This window comes from Alligator mississippiensis, chromosome 12 (assembly GCF_030867095.1).
Source record: "Alligator mississippiensis isolate rAllMis1 chromosome 12, rAllMis1, whole genome shotgun sequence".
NCBI lineage: Eukaryota > Metazoa > Chordata > Crocodylia > Alligatoridae > Alligator > Alligator mississippiensis.
In genome coordinates this window covers 1,939,099-1,955,719 of record NC_081835.1, presented here as the reverse complement: position 1 = coordinate 1,955,719, position 16,621 = coordinate 1,939,099, and the positions used below count along the sequence as shown (strand labels likewise).

Here is a 16,621-nt window from a genome sequence, read left to right as displayed (position 1 = left end):
CCCCAGAGAGGATTTACTGTGACTCGACTTGTATTTAAACTGTTCATAAGAAAGCCAGGAAATGCATGTATTCTGGCGCGTGCTTTTCCCCTGCCAGCTTAATTAATTAAAAAAATTGTACTTTGCTTCTTGGGGGTCACTCAACATTCCCCACATATAGGAAACAATGCATGTATCGCACGCTTTCCCACCTTTTTCTTCTCGTGCAGGTCAAGGTGTGGTCACAGAAGGATATCAGTATTGATTGTTCTGTGTTACGGTAGCTTTATTTTGTGTCTTACAAAAAATGCACAAAGGCGTTCAGGAAAGTATGTGAGCATTTACTTAAAATTAAGGAAATGTATAAGTGGCATCCTGAGTAAGCTGGCGGCTTTTTTTTGACATCAGATGTGGCTTTGATACCCCAAAATGTTGGGTGTGTCTTTTCAGATCCAGATCTAAACCTTGGTATTCTCTTTTTTGACTGAATTTTACTTTCCCGATTTCAGTGCAAATGGCAGTAGGAAATAAGCATAACTTGCCCTTAAATTTTTCTCTCTGATGGTAAGATTCAGTTTCAGGCTTTGCATAAGGAGCTGGAAAGTCAGTGATCCTGAATGTCCGTGGCAGCTCCCGCTGGCCCAAGAATTGATTATGAGGCTGATCCGTAGCCTACGTACAAAGCACGGTCTTGCTGTCCTTTTTACTACAGGAGCCGTAAAGATCCTGGAGCATCCTGGTAATAATTCGGTGCTTCTGTCTGTTCTGCAACCCCCACATTTTAAAAGCAAAATTTCTTGTTTTTATTTGTAAAGCAGCAAAGTGGCGGTGCACTGTAGCTATATAACACACCTGGGCTTGTATAATGGTCTTTCTTAGACAAGTTGGTATTGGTGGAGAGTCTCGGATGCAGTTCTGCATCTGTTTGGACTCCGGGATCAGTGAAGAAGACTAATTATGAAGCTTCATGTTGACCTCGAAGAGGGGTTTTGCTAAGACTCTCTTTTAAGAGAAGCAGTAATGCCTAGTGGATAGAGCTATGCACTGGGATGTAGGAGCCCTGTGGCCTGTCCGTATAGTACAAGCAGTGAATGCAAAGTGAAGACTTTTTCTGGGTGCCTTGGGTGTGGGCCCTAGGTCCATGTCTTTACCTTGGGGCTTTTCATGTGGGCTTTTTTAATGCTTTGATTCTGGGTTAGAGAACACTGTCTGCAATTCTTTGGCCCAGAAGAACAGCATTTTATTTTCCCTGGGTGACCTGAAAAGCTGGATTTGGGTGGGTAAATAGCAATATATAAGCCATGATAAATATTCTGCTGGCCTCCTTGCTACCAGTTTCCCAGCAAAGATTTAGTCCCTAGCAGTCTTACTGGTTTCAGTCTAAGGAGTTCTGAGCCCACAGGTTTATTTATCAACCTGTCTTTTACATTACCGCTCGCATAAGTGTCACATGCCGACACTTTCCAGGGTGGGTGCTGTCCTCTTAAATCTGGTTCAGTTGCTGCATTTCCTCCCAAAGGTGGCTGCATTTCCCTGGTGGGTGCAATGATTCCTATGTAAATAACTTGTAAATCAGATGTTGAAGTTTTGAGCGAAGAGAAAAAAACCAACCACATGAAATGTTAGGATACTTGTAGGCAAAGCTTGCTGCGTAGTAGCTTGGTTAGTGTCCTTGTCCTAGTAGGACTTGCAGAGACTTACTAGAGCTCTTTCCAAACGCGGCAACCAAAATCTCTCCTGGGATGGTGCCCCTTCCAGAATACGGCAGCTTGGATCAGGGGGGTCGGAGGGATGCTGCCAGGGGCTGATCCTGGAAGGAGCATATTCATGTCTCAAAGTCCTGAACTAGCTTTAAACTGAAGCCTCACAACAATCCTCAGGACAGGTGAAGAAGAGTGTATTACAGCTCGACTCCCCAGCGTCCGCACAGTCGTTGCTCTATTTGGGTATTAATGAGAAAAGTTTTGATCCGAGATGGATTCAGAAACTGCTGCTCCTTTTGTGTTGTTTCCAAGCTGGGGTTGAAACTTGCACCGAAGAAGACAGATTTTCAGTCCAAGACGGCACTAAAAGACACGAAGCCACGAGGCCTGAGGATGGGAAGAAGCCGATCCACTGTGGCGTGGTGGGGAGTAGGGGGGAGCAGGAGCTTTCACGCTGTTCGGAGCAGGAGTGGACGTGTGCACGCTCCTCATTTCTTTCTTCCGGGACGACCCAAAGGCTGAGGGTCTGAACATGGCCTGTGCTGACGGTGATGTCTCGCGGTGGGGTTGGGGACTGGCTCCCAGCCAAGATTTAGATGGGCCCGTTGGAGGATCTTATAGCGAGTCTAGTCTCAGTCGAGGATACTAGAGACGAAGTCATGTTTTACATGCTTACTCACGCACCTCTCCAAGGATTAATTAGATTTCTTGGTACTGGACAGGAGCCGTAGTGCCTACAGGTGGTTTGGGTAGCTGATAAGTTGATGAAGCTCCAGAAAATACTGATCTTTTATCATCTGCCTTATTTATTTTCACTTGGCTACCCTTTGCGATCATAATGAATACCGGTTAGAAAGAGAGTCGGGAGCACCGTCTTTGTTTATATTGAAAACAAAAGGTTCTTTAAGAAATTTCCTGCTTTTAATTAGATTTTAGTGTGTGTGTTTTAAATGCCGCAAATCTTTGGATTCAGCTATATACACTGATGCCAATGTAAACCTCTATGTGCAGATCAAATGTTGCCCAGACAACTCCCAGACAATCTGTATAAGCTGTCAAACTTTAGATTGATACAGAAAAATAATTCTAGTCTCTTAATGATTCTGGGACATGGAGTTGAGGCAAGCAGCAAGCTACCAACAGAATATATACAGTGTTAAAACAATTAAATAACCGAAGATAATTATGATGAATGTGAGTTACTATGTAAGTATTGGATGGGCATTCATCACTGAATAATGCGTGCCACCAAAATTAAAGTCTTTTCATTTTAATTACAAATTATCCCATTTACTCCTAGGCCTCCACCACGCCTTTTTGGTCAGTGACCATTAATGTGTTATAGAAAGCAACAAAAAATGAGTGAGTGCACACCTGGCACACTTGCCAGCACAGCAGGTGCATGCAGCGTGGTTATTTCAGAGCCAGGAGGCACAATTGCCATCTTCTGTGTCCTGCCACAGGCTGTGGGACATCCCCGAATTGATTCCCCCTTGAACCACAGCGCTTTTTAGAAGAATATCCAGGTGTGATGTTAAAATGACTAACGATGGGGAATCCACCACCACTGCCATGGCAAGTTGGAAAAGTGCCCTTTTTGTAAACAAACAAACAAACGAAAAACAGTGCTTTCTTTCCGGTCTGAATCAGGCTACGGTCATCTTCCAGCCTTGGGTCTTGTGCTTTTTATTTGCTAGACTGAAGAACTGGCTCTCTTCGGTATTGTGGTGCCCAGGTAGGTTTGTACAGACTGTGATCAGGTCACCTGTTAACCTTCTTTTTGATTGAGCTCCTGTAGGATACAGTGGTTTTTTAGTTAGGAAGTTGTCATCTATAGTTTTGAGAAATTCTGGGGCTGTTTTATTCACTGAGGTAGAGTCCCCTGTGATAACGTATGTTTTTATCCCCTACCCATTATAGATAAGAGCTAGTTATTCCAGCTAGCTGGTGGTGTGCTTTTCTGTCTTATTTATCTTACCTAGCTGATCTGTCTGCTATCTTACTGTGTCTGATTTAACAGCGATTGCCCTTCAAATCCTTGCCAGATTTGACTACATTAATGTTTACTTTGGTGTCTGTGGAATATCACATACCTACAGTTAACCTTATTTGTTTAGCTGAAAAGGCAATGCCATTGACTATTATGCGCGTGCTTGAACGTGTCGTTGCCTCAAAGACCTTCATGCTGCAATAATGGATGAATGCCTGTGGCTGTCCTCCTCCTGTTGTGTAAGTGCTGTATTTTTCTGAGCTCCCAGGTACAGTTCTTACTATCTGCTCAGATGAATGGGGCTTTTGTCTTTCTTTCATGCTGATGTCTTCATTGTTGCTCTGCAGATACTTTGGCCTGCTTTCCAGTTCTTTTCCATGCCGCTGTCTTGTCTCTGACACTCCTTGTTGATCCTCTTTGTTGCTATTGTCTCTGAAACTCCAGTTATCCATCTCTGATGCTTTTCAGTGCTCACTGTGGCTCTTCTCTATACAACACTGGTGGTCTTTGCAGCTTCAAGGGTTCGTCCCAGGTGCTCTACAGGTATCCACTCCAGTGAACTGCTGGGCTCCGTGGCTTTCCACCATACCGCAGTGTCTGGGTTGCTTTCCTGGGTTAGCGTTCATTTCTGTAGCTGTCCATTGTGCTGCTGTTCTTGGTTCCTTTGTTTTACTGCTTTTCTGCTAACTTCTTTGCTGTTTTCCCCCCATCTATATTACTAGCTGCTGTCCTCAGTTGGCATGATTATGATTAATCAAAACCAGTGACTTGGTCACTATTAGGTTCACCTAAAATACCTCTGTTATAAAAATACCAATGTTTTACATTGTCTGTAAAAATAGCGAGCAGTCTTGAAACAGAACAGGCAAAACAAAAGAAAAGGTGAAAGCACGGCTTACTAAAAATGAATAACGCCTGCCTTAGTGATTAGGTTGGTCTGGGTTTTTGAGATGAATTAGCTTTCTGCTGGAAAGAAGTTGATTCAGCAGAACCTGTTTCTAAAATGTACATCCAGGTGTCCACAGTAATGGTATTTCTAGTGAAAACCGGGGAAAGGAACAAGATGAGAAACAATACAGAGAGCCCCACTCAAGAATAGCTGGGTGGTTAAGGCTGGGTTGTGAAAGACCACATGTGCCTGGTTCATACCAAAGACTTGAATATCCGTCTCCATAACCCAGGTGAGTGCCCTGGCACCCAGACTATTGGTAATCCTAGAGTGGTTATTTCTTGGTCTTCCTGTTGGAGCTGTTCCATTTTGCATAAATAATTGGGGCAAGAGCTTTAGTCTTGGCGTCCTACATCTCAAGTGATTTCCCCCAGCGCTGGGCTTTTCAGGAGTACACGGGTAAGCTCTTGCTCACTCTTTTTTTCCATGATTTGAAAATGGAAGTCTTGTTTCCTCCCAATGTGGAGCAGGAACATTTTGGAAATCGCCAAAATCTTTCTGGTGCAAGAAGGCTGTTTCTCATCCAGTTGGGCTGCTAATACTTTACCATAGCATCACATACTAAATAAGATACCTGAGGCGAATTGAGATGTTGCTGTGTGTAGGCTGTTCTGGATGGGAAGATATGAACCACGCAGCTCAGATTGAGTTTCAGTGGGCTCCCCACTCATTTGTGGGTCAGTCTTCACGGCCGCGGCAATGACGGTGCTTTCCACCTCCCACACCCGGGGGAATAGGTCTCCACCAGTACAGAGGGCTGAGGGATTGAGGCCTGAGCACCGCGGAGCATCTCTCTGGAAAGGAGGTTATTTTTCACAGACCCCCTGACTGTGTGTGTGTAGAGGTTTCAAATGAGTCGTCTCTTAGTACCTCAGTGTTTTAAAAGTAGCAAGTCTTTCAGTGATTTGGAAACCGATTCTCACGATACTTCGCTCAAAGTGAGGTAACGTAGAGCTTCTATGGAGGTATCTTGCAAATATGGTGTAATAATTGGGAAAACCACCATTTTCCTGCTAACCATGAGAACGAGTCTGTGATTCAATTAAATGTTTTATTTCTAATTGCCATGGTGAGGGTGTGTTCGTGAGACATGGGGTCCGTTACTATTGCAATAAAAGCCACTCTTGCACATGAGAAGAGTTGGAAGCAAGGGTTGCCTTAATCTATTTTGGTGACTATAGTTGACTAAGTTTGATTTTGGGAAACATTTGGTTTTCCAGTGCCTTCTGCGAGTCAAAGCAATGGGGGCTGTAGGCAAATGAAAGCTATCCTCGAGCATTGGGCAGGGTATCACCTCTGGCGGGAGCTAGCATTAAGAAGGAGTAAAGGAAGATGAATCTATGAATCCTATTAGAAACATCTCCCTGGTACCTGAAGCAGACAGAGACGTTTAGTGGAGCAGGTCTGCTGACAACTTCTGATCCCTCTTTGTGGTTTAGGAACAAAGGTTACACAAAGTCATACAGTCCGTGTCCTTGCAGGTGTCCCGTCGAGCTGCAGCATTAGCGCTGATAGGATATGTGCAAGGATCTCAGGCGAAGAACAAGTTTTGTTGACTAAGGAAATTAGTTTGAGGTAGTTCAGCTCATCTCTGCTTCCAGTAAATATTTGTTTTTGGTAAGTGAGTAAGTTCTGGTTGGATGTATGTTGTTTGAAGAAAAGATTAACGGCGTGTCCCGGGTATGTTTGATGTGGTGAGTAAAGCGAGAAACTTTATTTGAAATTGCAAGCCGATTCGGAGAGGATTGTAAGATTCAATTCATGAAACGCACACACGTTCAAAATCGAGGTTCTTTCATTGATCAGACATAGGGGAAACGTTAAGTCACTGTAGATTATCTAGATGGAGTTCTCAAACAGAAGTTTATACGTGATCAAGCACTAAAATAATTAACTTGAGAGGAGGAAGAGGAGGAGGATGTGTTCCTTGGGATATGTGAGCGTAGGTTGCTTTTGTCTGTCTAACTCAAATCATGGGAGCATCGTTCTCGGAGATAGGTTATACAGTTTCTACCGGAGAAACCATAGTTGAGTCTAGTTACTAAAGTACTTGCTTACACTAGGGGATCTAATGATCTGGCACTTGTGTTTCAGGGAGAAAATCCATTTTCAGATGGTACTTCTGACATCTAAAGGTCTGCTTTCATTTGTTCTTGTTCTTTTATGAACTCCCCTTGTTCTTACTGTGAAACCACAGCAGGCTAGGTTAGCTGGGACAGCTGTAACAGCGTAATGGAGTGAAAGTCAGTCACGTGAGGTGGGAAATTAGCTGTCATAATTCCAGGGTTACTTTTGATTGCAGAAACTACACTTTGTATTAAACAGGCGGTTCAATTAAGCTGACTCTGCAAGTAAGAGACAATGAGTTAATTGGAACAAATTGCAAGAGGATTAGTAGTGGATGCACTTTTGTCATAAGTGAAACGTGACAGCGCTGCGTGCTTAGCTTAGGAATGACTCTTTCCAGGACCCATGTACTCATGCAATTATTTGTGCATATGCTAATGTGTAAGGATAGGATAAATCTGAATTAAAAAACCATACTGTTCCTCCACCAGTGTCATTTCAGAAAGTATCTCCAGATATATTATTCTGCTTTGCACTCTCTCTGTGATGTAAATGGAATCAGACTTAAGCCATATATTCTGAAATGGAAGTAAATTGTGGATAATTTCCCTAGATTAACTGTACATAAATAAAACTGTACTGCAGCGGTAACTAATGCTCACAATAGAGATGTAAGAGAGATGATTCAGTAGAGCCTGGTCCAAGTCCCATTCACCTCAGTGGGAACCTTTTAACTGAATTGGATGGACATTGGGCCATTAAACAGAAGCGAAGTGAAGGCAGCATGGCTTCATGTTAAAAAAAACAATACGGGTTCCTGGTTGAATAAAATTGTGCCACTGCCCATGTGTTGGACATTACCCACAGAGCACATGTAATTAGATATAATAGAGGGGGGTTGATGTGTGTGGCTACTATTTATCTATTGCAGTACATCATTAAAACGGTGTATTTAGAGACCTTTCATATGAGCTGATACTGAGGACAAAATGCTGATTTCAGATAATGCCTCACTTGTGGATGGCAAAATAAATTCCTCCAGGGAAATCAATATTTGTCATGTCAGATAACACACCTTCATCTGTTGGGGTTCAGGGTTGCCTCTGGGGAGAAGCTGATCGTTTATATTCTACTATATTAGCAAGATCTATTTGGGGAATAAAGGATTGCCTGGTCCAGATTCATCGATCATCCTAGTCTTCTCTGTCTTGTTTCTGGACACCATGTACCAGAGTGGATAAATCCCTAACTTGAGACTGCAAGAGAATAGCCCTGGCTGCGGGTGTCTGGACTTTCTTCCTGCATATCCTAGGAACAGTTTTGCGTGTTCACTTGGGATCACAGACTGACAATGCATGGGACTCTGGGAGTAGCCTTGGAAATATTTCCATGGTGGTTATTCTCCAGTCAAAAATGAATAAGCCCTGCAACACAGTATAATTTCCCTTCTGTTTCCTGCCAGTTTAATTATGTGTATTTCTTTGGTGAGTAAAAAGCCCAGGAGAATTAGGGGTTCAGGTTTAACTAACCCAGTGGACTGTGGTTCAGCACATTTCATGCAAGCTTCATCAAGTGATGGAGATGGTGCCAGGATAATCATCCCAGACCTAAGTCGACAAGCAGGGGACAGAAAACGGCTTTAGACCTTGGGAGCCACCAAGGAGATACCTGCCCTTGAAACAGAGTCCAAAAGAGGGAGATTTTATTTTAGACTTTCGAAAAATGGGAGCGGTATTACAGGAATCCTGTGAACGAGCAAGGCTGATTATAGAAGCAGAAGGCAGGGTAGATATGTACCTTTTAGACTAATTCAATAAGATTTTGTGAACTTGAGCCCACTTCATGAGATGCTGTGAAAGGACAAGCACAGAGAAGTATGTTTAGGGGAGTGAGCGATTTAAATATAAAAGGTGGGAAGCGGGTGGGGGACAGTGCTGGGAGCCCAAAGGGGAACAAAAGCCAAGGCAGGTCATGGGGTATGAATCCGTAGTCCCTGCTTACACCATACTTAGCAGTCTAGTTTGCCTTGTTCTGCAATTTCCCATTCAAACTGGTTCTTCAAATTTTGCTGCCTGAGAGCAGCGGTCCTGAGGTCAGTGGTGGGATGTGCAGGGAGGTTAAAGGTTTCTGTCGCAGGGCTTTGTTTCTTTCTGCAGCCTGTGTGAGATAGGCGGTCAGTCATTCTTATACGGAGATCCCCGCCCCCCCCACCCCCCCCCCCCCATCTTTCTGAAGTCGACAGCAGAGCGGCACTGTAAGCAGGTGACGCCATATATAATGTTGGGAGAGTTGCCTTATGCAGTCATGGGGTATGTCCAGTCCACTATCCCTAGGTCTAGCACACCCTCTCCTCTGTTGCTATGAGGTTGCTTATCCCAGAGGAGTGCACAGCATTTGTTGAAGCATGACACCTCCCGAACCCTTGCTTATAACTTAAGCTAGGTCTTGGCACCTCTCCATTTTTGCGGCAGCCACTTGGCCACATCTGTATGCAGCGCAGAATTTGGAATAGACCATCTAGATTGAAAAGTCTGTGGTGTTAGCATATGTTTCCATGCCTCTCCTGAGCCAGAGGTTGTTGAATCTTTATTTCTTTCCTTCCTTCCTTCCTTTTTTTCCCCCCCAAAGAACATAATGAAAGCGGTATTTCTGTAACTGCTGGTTTAAAGCACTGACTCACTTTTATGTTGGAGCTATCAACCGTAGCATTTCAGCAATCTGTAAGTGCTTCCCTGTGTAATGCAGAATCCCTGATCACATCTAAACTCGGGAACATTTAGAAATGTAAAGGGGCATTTTTAAAGTACTCTGGACATTCTTAAACCTATGATTCTACTAGCCTGAATATTAACAAATTTGTACATTTCCACTCGGTAAAAATAGATGTGATATGATTTTTCTCTCAGGATCTCTCCAGTGAGCTACTGCCCTCCAATCACTTTATTATAGATACTTTTTTTAGTTAAGGAAAAAAGGCATAAAATCAATTTCCTCTTTTACCCAATTTTAGCTAGACTTCCTTGCAGGCAGGCATAAGGATCTTCCCTGGATAATGTTCTTCCAGTAGGCCCAGTGTTGAGGGATGTATCGGTGCAATTCCCCCAGTATGCCTTCCAGACTGGATATTGCACTGAAACGTGCCCTGATGCACGTTGCTGTCTTGGTGGACCATAAGATTATGTATCGGCACCATCCAAACAAATGGTGCTCTGGGCGTGCCTCTTTCATCCCAGGGAGATGGGAAGTGGTCATGTCCCCGGAGGCACCATCCCTTCAGCTACTCCTTCAAATTGCTCATCACCAGTTGTGATCTTCATGGTCGGGATTACTGTATAGCATCTTCAGACACGACAGCCAGTTTTCTAAGGTGTACCTGCCCCGAATGACAAGTACAGGTGTCCATGATTTGGGTGCAGATTGGGCGACGGAGTAGGCACGTACTTAGGTTTTTATCACTCTGACCTGTAATGAGTCAGGTGCGGCTCACGGGGCAGAACTGCGTGTGCTTATAAAAGTGTGGGCCATTTTGTTTAGAGAACTGTACGTACCTTTTTAGGACTGTAAAATAAAACTATTGTCATAGCAACATGGGCATCTTCTCCATTTAGCCCGTTGCAAGATATTGGTCCTTGATGTTAAAGGCTATGTAAGAGAACACCTGCTCAATTGAAAAGAGAAGAAAGCATAACAGAACAAAACACAACTCTGAGCTTTTAAACGTATTGAATTGATCCATCTCCTGGCCAGCCACAACTTTGAACAAATGAGCGCTACACGCACAGTACCAATCCATTTCTGGGTCACTTTATGTTTCAGTGCATCAGCAAGGTAACATTGAGCTCTTGTTTCTCACCAGACTTTTCACCTTTCCCTTTAGCAAAATGGTCATTAGACGAATATTTCATATGCTATCAAACCTGAAAAACGCAAAATCTCATAGCACCTTGACAAAGTCTTTCTTTTTATTCAGGAAATGTTTGATTCTGCGAATGTGAGTTTTATACTTTGAAACTATCGCTGTAGAACAGTGAAAGTGAACTCCCATGTTATTTCATCTGTTCAAGGGCTATTGCCCTTTTATAATGTCTGATCTTTTTAGGCAAGTCTCTACGCAGGGAGCTTGCTGGATAGCCAGAGGGTAGAAGTTTTATTCAGCTTCTTCACTGCAAAGCAAAGTTAACCTAACATGTGTTCAAATAAGAATCAATTAATCAAGATTAATACTAAGTAACCTGGATTAACTCAAGCTAGCTTGTTAGTACAATTGATTCAGAGAGCACAGGAATAAGAAACAGCTATTAAAATTCCTTGTCAAAGAAAGTCTTTCTCTAGAAATGACTACCTATTAAGCCAATTTCAGGGTAGAAAATAAGAGTTTTTACCGTATCTGAAAAGTGTGTCTAGCCCGACAGATGCACCCACGCTCATGCAGCCTTGTTTGATTAAACTGTTAACAACAGACCAGATTGTGTCTAGCTCTTACGCAGATGTGCTGAGGGAAAAGGGCTCAGGCACAACAGTGAAGGGCGAGGTATGGGAATGGGAATACAGCAGAATAGAAGGAGTTTCTCCAAATGCAACGTCAGGGGCTGTTGAACTCCCTTTGTTTGCCCAAGGGAACCCAGGACTTCTGCATCCTTGCCGCCTCTGCCTTGGCATGCGGAGGAAGCGGGGCATGGTCCTATTCCTTCCATGCCTCTGGGGGTTGCCTGGATGCATCCAGTAGCATAAGCACCTGCTCAGCGAGACTAATCATGTTCTGACGCTTTGTGATTCCAGGTTAAACTTCAGGGACACTTTTGGGGGTGCCTGCTGCATCCGTCTGTAGGAGAGGCCAGTGGTCATTCCAGCTCTGGGCAGAGGTGGAAACAGTACCTCCAAAAGCACAGCTGAAGTTCTTGGCCAAGTGCACAGGCAAAGGGTCTCGCCCAAAAAGAGGTGGGCAAAGAAGTGCAGAGCTCGCAGAGGGGAGCCAGCTTCTGAGGCAGAGAAAACAAGAGGCTGGCACAACCGTGCAACGTGCGCTAGCGTGCAAGGCAGCCCGTCGGGCTTGTGTCATGTTCACAACAGGTACCGAGCCCCGGACTCCCCTTATGGCGTTTCATTCTCCTTTACAATCTCTCTGCCGCTTTCAAGCCAAACTTGCTGCTGTGGTTCCCAGAGAGATAAAAGTTGTATTACTCTGTTACATATTTATGTGTGCAGATGCGTATGTGTGCGTGCATGTAGGAGAGGGACCCTTTTGCAATTCACTTCAAGAGCCCGTATAACATTCACCACTCGCATTGGTCCCAGTAGCATCTTTCTACCCCGTTGTTGTTTTCTGCTGTTTTTCCTTTGGGGGGGTTTCTCTTCTCTCTATGGATGTGTAGGTTCGTTGGCATTAATAGAAATAACTCTGCTGTGTGATCTTTCAAGTAGACATTTTCAGCTGTTCAACTATTTGTTATGTTTATCAGCAAAGTTTTAAATAGAAATGGGAAGAAATGCCTCTGGATAGATCAACATAAGATGTGGGGGTGTTTGGGAAAATGTAATTGCCTATTTTAATGGCATTTGCCGGAAAAGCTTATTGTCTGTACACTAGTTAGACCGACTTTTCTTTTCTTCCCACTCCCCACTCCAAGGTTGCGTGGCTTTTCCCACAAAACAGTAATGACAAGCGAGGTATAAAAATCTGCTTTTAAATCTCTTGATCGCATTTTCTTGTTTTTTCTTTTTATACAAAGTTTTGCCTTTGCTACCTACGTCACTTCTAAATAGAGCGTGACATAAGTCTAAATCCAGAGCGAGTCTACATTCAGTCAGTAACCAAGGCTGGCTGGCGTCATAAATTGTAAAATTATTAGTTATGCTTGCATAGGGTGAAGTGCCCCAAGCTTTAAAATGTCCTCCCCAGGGCTCAGAAATTCTCCTGGGACCCCACCTGCATATTTGAAGTTCCTCAAGTTGTTGAGGATGAAGCCGACGGCATGTTTTACTCCATTCATATCCTGTGCACAAGGCAAAAAAATGCGTGTGTATAAATGCATATCACAGTGTTTGGATCTGAGTCGTCATAATGTGGTCCTTTAAACCAAGAAAAGGCCATTTAGATGTCTTTCTTTCCTTCTTTTTTCCCTGGTGTCATCTTGAGGGATATTCATATAGGAAAATAGCTAATCTGTCAGCCTGTTACTGTTGTCAGTGATGTTTCTAGGGCGCCTGTCACTATTATGTCAACGAATACGACAAGGAAGATTTCCATTGTTCTGCCTAGATTGTATGTCCTGCTTCTGGCATCTCCTAAGCTGGGCTGCTGTAAACTTAGCACATTTGTTTCTGGCAAACTCCTTCCTTGTGTAGCGGGGAAGGCTTTGACAAACGGTGAGCTTGCAGATACATGGCGGAAATTTTTCGACATTGTCTTTCTTGGGTTCATTCACTGCATCGTCCCCGGGTACTCATCTGTCTGCCTGGGTCGCTGATGGGGAAAAGAGTTTCTCAAGTAGACCAAACTGGACGGGGCCTGGAGATGCATAGGAAGGCCATGAAGTATTGGAGCGCGTTTTCCCTGTTCGAGGTAAGGAGGTGGGTCACTGTGTTGTTTCCAGACGGGAGTTACTGCATCGCCTCTTGTTTTCAGCTCCAATTGAACAAATGTCAGTAATCTGATCCGGCGGAGGGAAATGTGAAGATTACTGTGGCTAGATCATTGTCTGCCAAGCAATTTGGCTGGCTTCGTTTTCTGGATTAATGGTGATGTCTCTGGGGTTTGTAGAGCTTTGACTTGCAGAGGCAAACAGTAATGAAGGTCACTGCCTTGGCTAGTTCCTCTGAAGTTCCTGCAGATCTTGCTTGGGAAAGATGATATTTGGTTTAACCTAATAAATTGGAGATGTTACATTCTGCCCATTACACAGCGACCTTCTACTGGGCTCAAATGCATATTTCTGCGATTCAGGATCCTGACACAATTTGCTGAAATCCAACACCTGGACCAGCAGTTCCCAAGATGAGGAGTGGACACGTGACTTCTCTAAAAAGCTGTCTGTGAATTCTGGCTTTAAAAGTCTCATCAAGCGAGAGATGCTATAGTAGTTCTGTGAATAAAACTGCATGTTTTAGTTTCACGGATACCAACTATTTAAATATTTGTTCATTTAAAAAAAACAAAAACCCTTTGGATTCTGGGTAGATTGTGTAGAAATGTTACAGCCTCAAGCTGCTGGAGTTCAGATTTCTGAACATCTTTTCCCCTTTCTGTCCGTAAGTGGATATAATGCAACACTGCACATTAATACATTTTAACAGATTTTAAATGAACCTTTTCTAAACTGATAGAAGAAAATTAGAAATTTTCTAGGGAAATCCCTTGGCAGATAGCACATCTGTTGGTGCATTCTGAGCTGGAGTAATTTTCATCAGCCTCTATCAGCCATTTTGTTCAAAAATCAAATAACATGTTTGCTAAAGGCAAATACAATTATTTCAGGGCATATCACAAACTTTGCTCTAGTACCAAAAATATTACTGTTGAAACTATAATGTCCCAAATTACACCAACAATGAACTAGTTAAATAAAAAAAAAATCAACAGAAGTATTTGAAATAATGTACAGTAGTGTGAAAGTTGTTTGAGACATTTTGTAACCAAATGAAACGACTATATAAACGCTGATAATATGCGCAGAGGTGTATGTCTTTATTACTAGCTGCAAGTGGGAGGATCACTTCATAAATTTGCTCTTAGTTCTAATTATGTGTTTTTAAAAGTCATTGTTTTTCTATTGCTCTGTTTTATTTTTGGCCAGATGGAATATTCTGTGTATACGGTGCCCCTTAGAATGCTTTTCCAGAAAATTATAAAAATGTAACATTTGTTGTTTTTATGGTTCAAGAACATTAATTTTACCGAGATTATATGGACTCATAGGGAACAAATATTTTAGCTAAATAGAGTAGGCTTTGCATATCCTAAGTCATTACTTGACATCTTGTAGATGTGTAAGGGTATATGTAATCTTAGTTTTCCAATGACTCCAGATGAATTAAATGGGACTACTCAAGTCAGATGCTTGAGATTTGTAGGACTAGGCCCAAGGACAGGGGGAATATATATTTCCTATTGTCCCCCTTCCACCCCCCCCCCCCACAAACCAAAACAAACCAATCAGTAAATTCAGGATTAGCTCTGTTTTTAAAAAGGTATGCCTGTATTTAAAAGATGACATCTGTGGGTAGAAACATTAGGTAGGGCACACCTGTGTAAGAAAACTCCAGTGCGTTCCAGGAAACATTGTGAACTGAAAGAGTCAGATTTTGATCTCACATCTACACTATTGTAGCTTTACTGGCTTTAATGACATTACTCCCATTTAGACTAAATGGCCAAGTAGAGGTAGTCAAAAAGCCCAAGGCTGAACTAATTCAGTCGTCACAGGTTAGTCTAAGCTGCACAGATTGAACCGATAAGCAAGTGAACAGACATTCACTTTCGATCCCAGAAATGCAGCCACGTGCCTGCAGTGGCCCAGGCCAGAAGCCGGGGGCGCTAGAGCACATCCCTGCTGGGCTGGAGCAGACAGCTTGGGCCAAGACTAGTGGGGGGGGGCTGTGGGGGAGGTGCTAAGCATCCTGGGATTTTGGGGGATGTGAGTTAACTTGAATCTGGAGGGGATCTGGGACAGAAGTTCAATAAACCAATGTAATCTAAATCAATTCAGTCTGATACTACATTCATCCAGGTTTATCTTAAACCAGTTTAAGCCATTTTGAAAGTGGTTTATGCGCATTGAACTTCTGTTGTGGTACAGATCTGAACTGGTTTCCAACCACATATACTGGTTTATGTCATTTGTGCCCCTAGCCAGTGAAACCAGCTCCCCTTCTTCAAAGCAGCCCGTTGCTTGGCGGGCCGTTGCACTAATCATCCCTTGCGAGGGCATGCCACAGTGAGCTTCTTTTTGAAATGTTTTGCTTGCATTTTTAAGACTGGAACTTTGCAGTGGAAAGCAACCCTGCCAAAGCCTCCTCAGCAGAGAAGGGGCAGAGCGGGGAGGCAGCATACTGTAGAGCTGCTATTTCCTTTCCATGGCCTGTCTCCACTCGAGTTAGCTTCTGCTGCCTTTCTGCTAGGACTGGAACTAGCAGAGGAGAAGGAAGCCCATGGTGGTGGTTAATTCAGGAAATGATGTAGTCCAGGTAATATAGTAGGGATCTGCTCTGTTATATTTTCCTGAAGTTTCTTATCTAAAGACTTAATAAATAATGTGCTAATAGAAGTAGTGCTTGCATGTTTCCGGTGCCTTGGCAATTGAAGAGAAAAACAGAAACCATGCTGCATTTACCAAGTTCAGGCAAGCTCGATATCGTCTTTTGTAATGGATTTTTTTTAACCTGCCCTTGTTCGTTATCAGCTCTGGAGGGAAATAGTCAGAGAGAGGTTTGCAATGTAAGCATAAATCATTTCCTATAGGTGGATCACATGCACATATGCACATACACGTGCACACACGCATACACGCACGCACTGAAAAGAGCATAATTAAGACTGCGAAGTCAAGAGGTTAGGAAATGCCAGAATGAAATTTGCCTGTGCAAGCTTAGTTCAGTCATCTAACACATCTGCAGGATGGTTTAATTATGTTACCACATACTGCATTTTTATTTCCATTGGACCCCTCCTGCATTCAGCATATAGGATGGGCAGTGTTCAATTAATGAGCTGCTATTCAGGGTGTTGTTTTCTCCTAGCTGTTCTCAGTAGGTGGTCCTAGGCCGTATTTACTGAATACTATTCAAACCCTGATCTGAAGACAGAATTCCTAATTTCCTCATGGGCTTTTCTGTGGTATCCAAATGCTTCACAGGAATTAATTAATCTATCTTCACAAAACCCCAGCAAGATGAGGGGGTGGTGTTATCTCTCTTTCACAGATGGGGAGTTGAGAC

General features: G+C 43.2%; 1 protein-coding gene across 37 annotated transcripts in view; it reads left to right on the top strand.

Annotated features, from left to right (window-relative positions):
• Positions 1 to 16,621, top strand: part of FHIT (fragile histidine triad diadenosine triphosphatase) — a 771,770-nt gene that overhangs the window by 249,325 nt on the left and 505,824 nt on the right. The window contains exon 7 of one of the 37 annotated variants that reach the window (XM_059715891.1): positions 11,468 to 11,758. The exons of the other annotated variants lie outside the window; for them this stretch is intronic. The gene's annotated coding sequence lies outside the window, so the exon portion shown is untranslated. The remainder of the gene's footprint in view (positions 1 to 11,467; positions 11,759 to 16,621) is intronic. 37 annotated transcript variants of the gene reach the window in all.